We start from the raw sequence: 13,155 nt of genomic DNA, 5'->3' as shown, positions 1-13,155 counted from the left end.
AAGTCTCAGAGCCAGTGGTGCAAGTAGAAATCATTTCTTGCTGGTTCTGCACTCATGGGAGGAGGGACACAAGTGGGGACACATGACCTCCCCTGCCATGACCCTCCATGTGACTCCTCCCCGCCCTGCCCCCAGCCCAGGGCCCCCATACTCTCCCCACCTCTCCGACACCCCCCTTACCTGTCTAAAATTTTACCACTGAATCTGTTAAACAGATGCAGTGGTAAAATTATGCTTTGGGCCCTTGGTGCCACATGTAGTTCCTGATGTTATTGAGGATCCAACAGCACCCCAAATTGAAAACTTCTTTAATGAAAGAAGGATAGGAAGGACAAGCACCCCACTTTTCCTTCACACACTAGTAGCGCCTCCTTTGTGTTTGTGCCTTTGATTAAGTTTGTTAGCATATATATTGTGCTGTCCACTGAATCCTATTCATTCTTAACATTTGCTAGTCAGATTGGTCATTCTTCTCTGGTAACCACTGCCAGCTACTGAGGCACTGCTCCCCTGCTACAACCCTCCCACCACCTGCGTCACAACGCTTCCAACTGTCCCCTTCCCAGCTAGATTTTCTGCTGTTAGGAGCCTTCTGCCAGGACCTGCATCAGTGGATAGGATCCCTAGTGTGTACCCATGAATTATTGGGATGATGACTAGTAATTTGATTATTCTTCTAATATTTAAGGTACTTAATTTATTGGTGATTTACTTCTGTATATAATTATCATAACATTTATTTTACACTAGAGTGTTTTGCAGACCCACAGATTGTGAAATGGCATGGAACTTACATTCTAGATGTTTGACCAACACAGAAAAACTGTGAGAAGCCGCATTTCTGACTCAGAATTTGAAATCTCAGAGTCATAAAATCAACATGTTTCTTCACTGACTATATGCATCTCTAACATTTTAAAGCAATGTTGTTAAGGCTCTGGGTTGAGCTGTCCCATTGCCCTCTCTCTCTCCCAGTCTCTCCATGTGCAACATCTTTCAAGTATCAGGGGGTAGCCGTGTTAGTCTGGATCTGTAAAAGCAGCAAAGAGTTCTGTGGCACCTTATAGGCTAGCAGACATTTTGGAGCATGAGCTTTCGTGGTATTCACCCACGAAAGCTCATCTTTCAAGTGACAGGCTTACAGGCATTCTCAGCATTCTCCCAAGCATCTGCTTTACTCCTACCTTGGGCAGTCAGATAGGTGTCATACATTTGGCCGTACTCATTAACTGCCTCAGTTTCCCCACTCTTGGATGGAAGGTGATACACAGCATGCCTCTGCTGTGCCTCAGTTTCAGCCACAGTAAAGCTCAGCTCTGCCTGAATTTCCTTGATAAGAGCAGGCAGTGAATTGGCTTCCTTGGGCACTGAATCTGTCCTCAAGGAGATTACACTTGAGCCAGTGTGACTCACATCTCCCTTGTGGGAATGGGTGGAGACTCTCCCTCTTGCCGTTCATGTGTTTATTCGCAGGTGCTGCTGGGGAAGCCACTTCCTTCCCATCAAATGCCCTAGCTGCGTTCTGCTCCTTTCCCTTCTGTGGCAGCAGGGAAAGAAGCAGAGTGTAGCCCTGTCCCCCCACCGTGTCCTCAGGTGGGGCTATGCCGCTATGGTGGGGCAGATCTGCCAGTGTGTGGCTGTCTGAAAGCCCCGTGTCTTTCTGGTACCTTGTACCAGCTAGATATTTCTTGCGGGTATGGGGTACCAGAGGGTACCGCCATACTTGCACTCCTGCCCAGAGTTCAGGTCAACTAACTCGGGCTTGCAGGTCTCACACTATGGGGCTAAAAATAGCAGTGTGGACATTCCCACTGGGGCTGGAGCTTGTGCTTTCAGATCCCAGCTCATTGAGTTTCAGAGGCCAGGCTCCAGTCCAAGTGGGAACATCCACACTGCTGTTTTTATCCCTGTAACAGAAAACCTATGAGCCCAAATCAGATGGCTTCTTCTCCCAGGTCATACCTAATTGACTGGGTGAGAGGGGAGCCTTGCCCCACCCTCTCTGCAAGGCTCCAGGCCCTTAAAGATACTGTAACAGGATCTCTTCTAAATATTACTTTTTCCTGGGACCTCTTTCCTCTCTCCTCATATTCTTTCAGGCTTTGCGTATCAGACTACCCCAAACTCGTAAAGACCCATGCCAGGTGATAGGGAGGACTGACCAAGAGGTAATACTGCTCTTAAGCTGTAGACTGCCCTATCAGAGATCAAACCCAAACCAATTTATAGATCTCAATATTTGGGTCCAGGGTTTTAATTCATTTAAATGAGTGTAGCTCAGCAGGAGCTGAGGACACTTAGTACTTGGTAGAAATCCAAAGCCTGTCTTAAGTGTGTGGCTTTAGCCCTCCTCTGTTAGGAATGTATAAATGTGACATTTGAGTTGGTTTTGGAAGACATATGGGAGTAGGCTTTGGATAGCCTCGGGCCTGATCCTGCAAGGTGCTGAATGTCTCTTGCAAGGCATTAAGGGCCAGATTTTTAAAGCCATTTAGTCACCTAAATACCATTAGGCCCTAAGTATTCTAATTTCAATTGACTTCAATGTGTAATTAAATTGCATGGGAGCTGAGGCTTCTCAGCTGAATCAGGCCCCATGTCTGCTCTTAAAATACGAGCTTTCAAAAGGACAAACATCACAACACACCGTTCCAATTGGAAAAAGAGTGGCATCTGTTTATGTCAGAAAGAGTGAATCCAAGTGGAGTTTACAAAATGTAAAGGTTTTATTTTTTCTTCCAATATTTCTTTATTCCCTACCCAATGAAAATTGTAGTCAGTCTAGGCAGAGGTTTGCAGTGAGTAGGAATGGAGTAATGTGTCCCTAATAACACCGTTTAGTCTAATCGCCTTTACAAGCTGCATAGCCTTGGCAAATATTTTTGAAAAGACAAAAAGAATTCTGTAGAGAGTGTGGATATGCAATAAATCAACCTGGATGCCATGTCTGAATGTGTATGGACTTGTTTCTATGGTAATGTGAAATTTGTTTTTCTTTTTTACCTTGCCCATGCCAGTTGGGGGGGAAGGTTGTATTGCCAAGGTATTTTCCATAATTATATAACAATACATTTCAAATTAGTGTAATATCTGGGTTTAAGATGTAGCCCAACCTAAAATATACATTTGGGGTTTGCTAATACTCTTTCTTTTGTCTATGGAAATAATTCCCCACACATGAGGACAGATAAATAATAAGCACATGTTGCAAAATCCTACTATAATGTCTAGATCAGAATATTGCAACATTTTAAAGGTTATGTCTCCTTGATTTCTAAAAACACATTGGGGTAGATCCTCAGATGGTGTAAAATGACACAGCTTCACTGAAATCAATTAATCCCTTATATTCTTGATGTCAGCAGAATAACTATCCCACGGGTCCCTCGGGAATCTGTACTGGGGCCTGTGTGACTTAGCATATTCATAAATTATCTGGAAAAGGAAGTGAACAATGAGAGGGGAAAGTATGAAAACTATACAAAATTACTCAATATAGTTAAGTCCAAAGCAGTCTGTGAAGAGTAACAAAGGGATCTCACAGAACTGGGTGAGTAGGCAACACAATGGCAGATAAAAAATAATCTTGATAACTGCAAAGTAATGCATGTTGGAAAACATAATCTCAACTATACATACAATATGATGGGGTCTAAATTTGCTGTTACCACTCAAGAAAGAGATCTTGAAATCATTGTGAATAGTTCCCTGAAAACATCCTCAACGTGCAGCAGCAGTCACAAAAGCCAACAGATGGTTAGAAACCATTAGGAAAGGGATAGATAATAAGAGTGTAAATATCAAACTGCTACTATATTTAATCCATGGTATGCTTATACCTTTAATTCTGCATGCAGTTCTGGTCACCCCATCTCAAAACAGATATATTAGAAATGGAAAAAGTACAGAGAATGGCAACAAAAATGATTAAGGGTATGGAACAGCTTCCATATGACAACAGGTTATAAAGACTGGGACTGTTCAGCTTGGGAAAGAGATGACTTATGGGGAATATGATAGAAGTCTGTAAAATCATGAATAATGTGGAGAAAGTGAATAAGGAAGTGTTATTTACTCTTTCACATAACACAATAATCAAGGGTCACCCAATGAAATTAAAAGGCAGCAGGTTTAAAACAAAAAAAGGAAGTATTTCTTCACACAATCCACACCCAACCTCTGGAACTCATTGCCAGGAGATATTGTGAAGGCCAAAAATATGACTGGTTCAAAAAAGAATTCAATAAGTTCATGCATCAATGTCTATAAGCCAAGAAAGTCAAGGACACAATTCTATGCTACGAGTGTCCCTACACTTCCAAATGCCAGAAGCTGGGACTGGACAAGAAGTGATGGATCACTTGATGGTTGCCTGTTCTGTTTATTCCCATTGAAGCATCTGACACTGGCCAGTGTCAGAAGAGAGGATACTGATCTAGATGGACCATTGGTCTGACCCACTATAGCCATTCTTATGAAATAGCCCATTCTATTTCGGATGTAAGGTTCTTCATGTTTGATTTCCAGAGAGTGTGTCATTTGAGCAGAAGACAACAGCAAGAAAGATACCAACAGTGTAACAGGGCACTCTGCTCCTTTAAAGGCCAGGGAGAAGTGGGCCCTATTATAGAGAGAAGCCCAGCAAGGAGATGGGGGTGCCATTTAAGGGGGACAGAAGGGGCTCCTACCCCTCCCCCCAAATTTCATACAGGAGGTGTGTTCCCAGGCAGAGCTCTTAACTGCACAAGATTAGTGTGGAATGGTGAGTTCTCCAGAGAAGAGATGCTGTTCCCAGCTTGTGCCCCTGGGATAGGGAGTCAGTATTTTGTTTACGAACAGAGGCAGGGTGATTAAGATAAGAAAGGGCTGTTAATTAAATTACGGATATGGAAGTCATTAGATGGAATCCCTCTGTGGAATGTGGGGGATGTTGAAGAGAGAATGCAGGGGACTCAGAAGAAATACTGCCAAGCCCTCAGAACAAGAAGGAGATTTGAGGGGGATAGGTGAAAAATGGGCCAAAACCCAGGGAAGGGATAGCAGTGGTGTCATAAACATACAGATGAGGGTAGCATAAAATCCCTCCTGGGCAGCTATACTGAATCTTTACCTGTAAGGGGTTAAGAAGCTCAAATAACCTGGTTGGTACCTGACCAAAAGGACCAATAAGGAAAGAAGATACTTTCAATCATGGGTGGGGGAGGTTTTCTTTGTACTCTCTTTGTTTGTTCCCTCTCTGGATGGAGAGAGAGAGACCGGGCAGGTAAAACACCTCCTGAAAACATACATGAAATCATCCATCTAAGGTTACAAAAATTGTAAGTAATGGCAAGGAAATGTGTTAGATTATCTTTTGTTTTAACTTGTGAATTTTCCCTATGCTAAGAGGTAGTTTTATTCCTGTTTTTTTGTAACTGTGAAGCTGAGTCAAGAGGGGAGTCCTCTGTGTTTTAAATCTTTTTATTACCCCATAAAGTTACCTTCCATCCTGATTTTGCAGGTGTGATTCTTTTATTTTTTTCTTTATAATAAAGTTCTTCCTTTAAGAACCTGATTGATTTTAGTGTCCTAAAGATAAAGGATCTGGTTTGTACTTACATTAAAGGCAATTGCTTGGTATATTATTTTCAAGCCTCCCTAGGAAAGGGGGTGAAGAGGTTTGGGGGGATATTTTGGGGGAATAGGGACTCCAAGTGACCCTTTCCTGAAATTTGTGTAAATCACTTAGTGGTGGCGACAATCCCGTCCAAGGACAAGGAAAGAAATTTGTGCCTTGGGGAAGTTTTTAACCTAAGCTGGTAGAATATAAGCTTAGGGGATCTTTCATGCGGGTCCCCACATCTGTACCCCAGAGTTCAGAGTGGGGAGGAATCCTGACAAGTGGTATAGAGAAGTTCCTCCTCTAACTGTGGTACTTATGTGGCCCCATCACCATATTGTATGAATGCCTCCCAATGTCTAACCTATTTCTCCTCACAGCCCCTCAGTGAGGTAGAGCAGTGCTGTTATCTCCATTGTACTGATGGAACTCTGAGGCATAGAGGCTAAGGATCAGATTTTCAAAGTATTGGCACCTAGTAGATTAGATGCTTTGTTAACCCCACTAGAGGTCTAGCTGCATCTTTGGGTGCCTAAAAGGCTTTGAAACTCTGTCTCTAAGGCCATACAGGAAGTCCACGGGAGGAGTAGAACCCAGGTCTCGCACCCTATCCACTAGACCAGCTTATATCTCTGGTGCATGTTGCAAAAAAGAGGGGCTCATAGATTGGAGCAAAACCAAGGCGGCCAGTTCTCTGAGACTCCAGCAGTTGGTCCCAGGTGATTGGGAAGGATGTCATGTTTGACAGCATGAAAAGCAACAGAGAGGTCAGGAAGGATGATGAAAGCAAGTGTGAAAATGAGAATCAGATGAAAGAAGATCATTTAACTCCTGAGGGGTGGCAGATTCTGCCCCAGGCTGGGTTGTAGAATAATGCCTGCTGCACAATTCTAGATTTTAACTGAAAACTATTTTGTTTTGTCATTTTTGATCTGTGTTCGAGAAAAGGAAGGAATGAGGAAGTGTCATACAAGTATCAGATGTGTTTATGCCTCAACTTCTTAGGGTCACAGGCCAATTCCAGAACAAAGAACAGAAATTGCATCCACAGAGTCCATGAGGTTGACTATTATTGTCATGACTTGTATTATTCACCATCTATGTATTCAGCACTGTTCAGAATATGCCAGAAAATGTAGTTCCTGAGCCAATGTGTACAAGATGTGTAGCCCTGCATAAAGATGGCTCAGATATTTAAGTATGAAGTGTATAGTTACTGAGCTCAGGTTCACTGTGATGTTAATATCTATTAGCGGCGGCACTAACGGCAATAGAAGTTTTACTTGATTAAGGACTAGAAGATTTGATCCTCCAACTTTCTTTCAAGAGGAAGAACTGCCCAGAGCTCCTGTGCCTCTTTATTTTCCTTTCCTGCCTGCAGAGACCCTGACATACCTCAGTAGTCTCAAATTTTATCTCAACTTTTAAATGTAGATTTTTTTATTTTAATTTTAATTTATTTTTTTTTTGGTGTTTGGTTTTAAATAGTCTCCTCTGAAAACTGCAACTCAGTCACTGCAGTGTTGTGTTTAAGAGCCTTCTGGAAAGTAACTAAGTGAGAGTAGTGTTGCCAACTCCCATGATTTTGTCATGAGTCTCACGATAATTATTATTATTTTCCTTAAAGCCCCAGCTCCTGGAGTCAAGTGGATATGTGATGATTTCAGTCTTCATTCTTAAATAAAAAATAAGTTTCTAGCCCTTGTGGCTGTGGAGAAAGCTTCAAAATGTGACCCCAGTGCACCCCCAAGGTTCAAAAAGCAGAAGGCAAATAAAAAACACCGAATCTATTATTTTTACATAATCTCATGATTTTAAAGCCAATCTCGTGATTTTTGGTGAGCCTGATTCATGATTTTTGAACATTTGAGGTTGGCAATACTGTGAAAGTAACTTGAAACTGTCAGGTTTCAGAGTAGCAGCCGTGTTAGTCTGTATCCACAAAAAGAACAGGTGTACTTGTGGCACCTTAGTTTCGCTCCTGTTTAAAGTCAGTTTCTAGTCTGTTATTTGTAGTAGGGTAACAGCCCTAGAGCCCCAGGAAGGTGCAGTATAAATTCATGGGGGCTTGCCCTACTAGCATGTTTTCAAAAGTTAAATGATCTGTTCCAAGCTTTGGTTAACTGCAAAGTGATAGAAAGCAATCTAGATTTTTCTACAGTTGTTTCAATGGTTGTATTCAAAAGTTAGTAACAAAGTAAGAATATACATTAAAATTTTAAACCTAACTAGTGCCCCTTAAGGGACTTGACACAAGAAGTCAGAACATGTTAGTATTAGAGCTGAGTGAATTTAATATTTATTTAAAAATTGCCAGTGACGGAGAATCCACCACAACCCTTGGTGAATTGTTCCAATGGTTAATTACTCTCACCATTAAAAAAATACACCTTATTCCCGGTCTGAATTTGTCTAGCTTCAATTTCCAGCCATTGGATTGTATTATGCCTTTCTCTGCTAGATTGTAGAGCCCATTATTAAATATTTGTTCCCCAGGTAGATATTTATAGACTGTAATAAAATCACCCCTTAATCTTCTCTTTGTTAAGCTAAATAAATTGAGCTCTTTGAGTCTGTCACTATAAGATGTGTTTTCTATTCCAAGTCATTCTCTTGGGTCTTCTCTGAACCCTCCTCTCCAATTTATCAATGACTTTCTTGAATTGTGGGCACCAGAACTGGATACAGTATTCCACAGGGCCACCTGGGGGAGGGCAAGTGGGGCAATTTGCCCCAGGCCCCGCAGGGGCCCCCATGAGAGTTTTTTGTGGCCCCTGGAGTGGGCTCCTTCACTCGCTCTGGGGGCCCCGGAAAACTCTCGCAGGGCCAGGGCCCCCGGAGCTTCTTCCTCTCCAGGTCTTCCGCAGCAAATTGAGGGCAGGGAGTTCCTTCTGCTCCAGGACCCACCGCTGAAGTACCCTGAAGACCCGCGGCGGGGGGTCCTTCCACCCTGAGACCTGCCGCCAAAGTGCTGGGTCTTCGGCGGCAATTCTGCAGCAGAGCCCCCCGCTGCCGAAGACCCCAGGTCCCCTGAATCCTCTGGGCAGCTCTGGTATTCCAGCAGCCATAAGTTTCAAAATGTGGGGTGCCTTCTATCATTAAAAATAGCCATTGATCAAATAGCAGAATATAAGCCTTTACCTTACAATTTTTTATGACCCAAATCCCCTGTACTATGACACAATGTCATGAAACCTAACCCCAGCTATTAAACTGATCCATATGTCAATCAAAAGCTTAATCAAACATACATTGTAAAATGTGCCTTAAAATGTGCCAAACTTGGGCTCTGGTGGACCACTGAAAGATAACAGCTCCAGAGCTGTGGACCCTCCACTGAGAATGCCTTGACATGAACTGTCAACCCCCAAAACTACCATAAGCAGGGCCCTTCCAAATTTACGGCAGTGAAAAAAGTGTCATGGACCATGAAATCTGGTTTCCCTCATGAAATCTGGCTATTTTAAGGGGGTTGCGGTATTGCCAACCTTACTTCTGTGCTGCCTTCAGAGCTGGGCAGCTGGAGAGCAGTGATCCTGGCTGGGCACCCAACTCTGAAGGAAGAACCAACGCCAGCAGCAGCGCAGAAGTGAGGGTATCATGCAGGGGTCATCACTTTGGGGCAGGCAGGGCTGGCCTTACATGTGGGCGACTGCCAAGGGTGCTGTGGTTGGGGAGGGAGGCACACATACAACCAGCGCAAGGCCGCTTTGACCCCAAGTGTTGGGGAGGAGCAGGGCTGGGGGCACCCTGGCTGAGGGCTCCTACTGTGCACTGGGTTTCAGCTGCTAGTCCTAACCAGGCTGTGGAGGGATGGGACTTCTCTACCCCTGCATGGGCCACTCCTGGGGCCATGACTGGCCCACCTCCGCCAGGGGCACAGAAGTAAGGGTGGCAACACCATACCATGCCACTTTCACTTCTGCGCTGCAGCTGGCAGCGGCTCTGCCTTCAGAGCTGGGTGTCCAGCCAGCAACCACCCCTCTCCAGCCACCCATCTCTGAAGGCAGCACTGCTGCCAGCAACAGCACAGAAAAGTGAAAAGTGCCTATGTGACAATGCCTCTGAAAGCTCTGACCAATTCTGCCAGGGTTCATCCAAATCCAATGAGAGTCACAGCTGCCCAAAGCAGAAACAATTTCCCAGTCATTGTCCAAGGAATCACCTGAAGCATTTGATTTTTGCTGTGCAGTCAAAGGTGATGGGACTCTCCATTTATGGCCTAGAACAAAGAGCTCAAGAAGAAGACAGAGATCAAATTGCTCTTGATATCCCACTCTCTCAAGACCTCCCCTCTCCCTACTTTCTCTATCACCAGGGACAAAAATCCAACATTTCCTCTCTGTCCACATAGCCCAAACTCTTGTCCAAAAATAATTTCCTTCTCTTTTCTGGCCTGGATCACTGTTACCTTGCTCCCCTCAAGTCTATTCAGAACACTTGTACAAAAATCATCTATTTGACTAGTTGCTCTGACACATCGACTTTCTCCTTGAGTCCCTCCACTGGCCTCATTTTCATCAATCCAACAAATACAGGTTTCTTATCCCACCCTGTACAGCAGATCTAGTGAGTGATCTATCATGATGTTGACCTCCCCCCAACACCTTTATCTCACCACCTTTCCCAGCCTTTACTTTGCCAGTCAGCTTCTCTTGTAAACATCTCCATACTGCTTTTATGCACAGGAAAAAATACCTGATAACAGCCACTACCTTACCCTCCTTAAGATTCACCTTTGCCATGAAGCCTACCAAACCCAGCCTGCTGATCATGGCTAGACAGGTGACAAGCTGAGTATTCCTCTTCCAATTCTTTCCTTTTCCTGCTTCCTTCCTCTAGCTCTAGTTTAAAAAACAAAAACAGCCTACAATGTACGTAACTACCAAAGCTGTGCCAATTCATCAACAATCTCATTTGCTTGTATGTGGCATCCCCATACCTTTAATCTGTCTGTGTCTTTAGATTGTAAACCCTTCGGGGCAGAGACTCTCTTTTCAGTGTTTGTACAGCATACAGCACAATGGAGCCCAATCCAAACTGAGCCTTTTGAGCACTAGCATAATAAACTACTAGTACCACCACAAAAAGTGCTGGCAAGAACTATTCTGAGCACGGGAAGAAGTGAACAACCTGAAGGGAACTAGGTGCAGTAACAGAAAATAAAAGATATAATTGCATATTTTGTCATACTTCACATACTTGGCACCTAGGTTATAGAAATAAAGAATAATAGATCCTTTTCTAGGAAAGCTCAAAGATTATTTTGATGCAAATTCTCTTCAGATTTTCAAGTTAAACACAATTTTCCCCATCATAAATTTGGCATTATTAACAGCTAAGACAAGGCTTAATTCATTCTCCGCTGCCTGGAAGGAACTCTGCCTGGCAGACCTGTCCTGATGACTTCCTGAGCAAGTGGGTTAACTTGGCAGATTTGCCTCATTTTTTGCTATTATCTTTTGCTAACTGCCAATAGTAATATAAGTTTACAGATTGCTCCAAAGTTAATCCTTATTTGATTTATAGGGTGTCTTTTCTGAGCAGCTGTGATATCAAATACAGGACCTGTCTTTATTAATGAACCACATGCTAATTCAAATAGAGATGATTGTAACATAAAAGTGTAACTTTATAGTAAAATAGGGATAATATATATAGTACCTAAGATTTTCTTTTTCCTTTTTCACCAGAGAATATTAGGCCATTCATTCCCATATAAAGGACCAGATCCTGTGCTCCATTTGTGCCTCTGATTACAGCAGCCCTAACTGAGCAGGTGGGGTTATCTCTGGGATGAGGGAACCATGGAACGGCCCAAAGCTAGCATAGCTGGATCTATTCCACTTTCTTCCACCTCACACCACAGACAATGTGTCAATGGGGTAGGAGGAACATGGCTGGAGCCTGCTGCATTCAACAGCTCCCTGCTGAAGTGGTGGCCTTAGGGAGTCATTAGAACTCAGCATAACTCAGGGCTTCTCTAAATTGAAGCAGAGCAAAGTCAATGACATGCAAACTCCAGCCACTAGGTTTACCCAGACATCATCATAAAGGGCCTGCTTATCACTGACAATAAGATCTGAAATGTCACTTCTCACCTCTGTCACATTGTTTCTGCCTCAAGTCAACCACAGCAGAACTGAAATTTGGGATGGGAGGGAGGCAGAAAGCCATCTATGATACATAGATATGTGTCAATGTTAGTATAGCTATGGCAGGAGTCAGCAGATGGTGCTGCTACACATAGCCTTTAAAGTTATTTTTCTAAGAGTGTAAGCACTTTGCAGTCTTGAAGAAATGCTGTATAGTCATTAGTTTTGTGATGCCGTTTCTTTCAAGGTAGCTGTTGCAAATGCCAGGAGAGTTTGCTCTCTCTTTTAAGATAACAAAAGACAATACTGGGTGTAGAGTTGCTCCCTGGAAATCAGACACTGGTGTGTGGGGTGAGATTCTTGAAAGAATGATTGCCTGCATGTTGTTTGTGACTACCTCTGTTACAGATCTGGTCATTGGTAAATAAAAGGATTGAACTCAGAAACTAACTGCACACCACAAACTTCTACTTCAGGAAAAAAACTGACCTACAATCCTGCAATATCTCCTGCTACTTGGCAAAGGGGCAGTAATGGTAGGAGAGGAAAGAAAGAGTTTTCAAAAAGAGAATTAAAAAACATATTTAGAACTAAGACAAAGATGAATCAAGCTGCTTATTAGGAACTGGTTCAAGACCACAAAGTGTTGGGCTTTGCTTCTCAAGCTTTGATTTAAATATATAAAGGTGAGTTCAAAAGGCAGGCTACCAAGATCAGAGCTATAAGCCAGGCAGGAACTAAGCCTGCAATATTTTGATGCATAGTCAGATCCATTTCTGTTGTACCACTCACCTGTTCTCATAGAGGTATCAATTTGGTCATGTGTGACAGGTTGGGTCACAGAGACTCCCTTGGGACTGTCACCTGATGTGCTGACACTACCTTTGAGCCCATTTTCCCTGCCAGCTTGGGACTTCAGAACCCTGCCTTTCTGAGCCAGACACACTAGCCTGCTGCAAACACAGACCCCAGTCTGAACGTTGTCCCCTGAAAGCTGCAGACTTAATTGAAAACAGCTTAAGAAGTTTTTCTGTCTCTAGCACCCAGATACCAAGTTACCAATGGGATCCAAACAGCACATAAATCCGTTTTACTCTGTATAAAGCTTATACAGGGTAAACTCATAAATTGTTCACCCTCTATAATACTGATAGAGAGATATGCACAGCTGTTTGCTCCCCCAGGAATTAATTACTTACTCTGCTTTCAATAATAAGCAAAAAGTGATTTTATTAAGCATAAAAAGTAGGATTTAAGTGGTTCCAAGTAATGGACAGAACAAAGTAAATTTCCAGGAAAAATAAAACAAAAACACACAAGTCTAAGCCTAATACAGTAGGAAACTAAATGCAGGTAAACCTCACCCTCAGAGATGTTCCAATATGCTGCTTTCACAGACTAGACTCCTCTCTAGTCTGGGCCCAATCCCTTCCCCTGGTACAGTTCTTGTTCCAGCTCAGG

Source organism: Gopherus evgoodei, chromosome 3 (genome assembly GCF_007399415.2).
Source record: "Gopherus evgoodei ecotype Sinaloan lineage chromosome 3, rGopEvg1_v1.p, whole genome shotgun sequence".
Classification (NCBI taxonomy): domain Eukaryota; kingdom Metazoa; phylum Chordata; order Testudines; family Testudinidae; genus Gopherus; species Gopherus evgoodei.
The sequence above is the reverse complement of the archived record's forward strand: the minus strand, read 5'-3'. Positions refer to the sequence as shown.